Source organism: Calidris pugnax, unplaced genomic scaffold (assembly GCF_001431845.1).
Source record: "Calidris pugnax isolate Ruff unplaced genomic scaffold, ASM143184v1 scaffold32, whole genome shotgun sequence".
NCBI classification, from domain to species: Eukaryota; Metazoa; Chordata; class Aves; order Charadriiformes; family Scolopacidae; genus Calidris; species Calidris pugnax.
This window is the reverse complement of record NW_015090783.1, coordinates 9,809,850-9,810,119: the sequence shown is the minus strand read 5'-3', so window position 1 is coordinate 9,810,119 and position 270 is coordinate 9,809,850.

Here is a 270-nt window from a genome sequence, read left to right as displayed (position 1 = left end):
GGGTTTAATATTTTTCCTAGAACTTTTTTTTTTTTTTTTTTTTTTTTTTTTTTTTTTTTTTTTTTTTTTTTTTAAAAAAAAAAAAAAAAAAAAAAAAAAAAAAAAAAGGAAAAAAAAGGGAGGGGGAAAAAAAAAAAAAAAAAAGGAGGGGGACAGAGAGGGGAAGAGTGAGCGAACGACAACGAACGAAATAAAGGAGGAGGGGAAGGGCGGAGGGGGGCAGCCGTGCCCGCTGCCCCGGTGCCCGCCGGGCGAGGCGGGGGGCGCGGG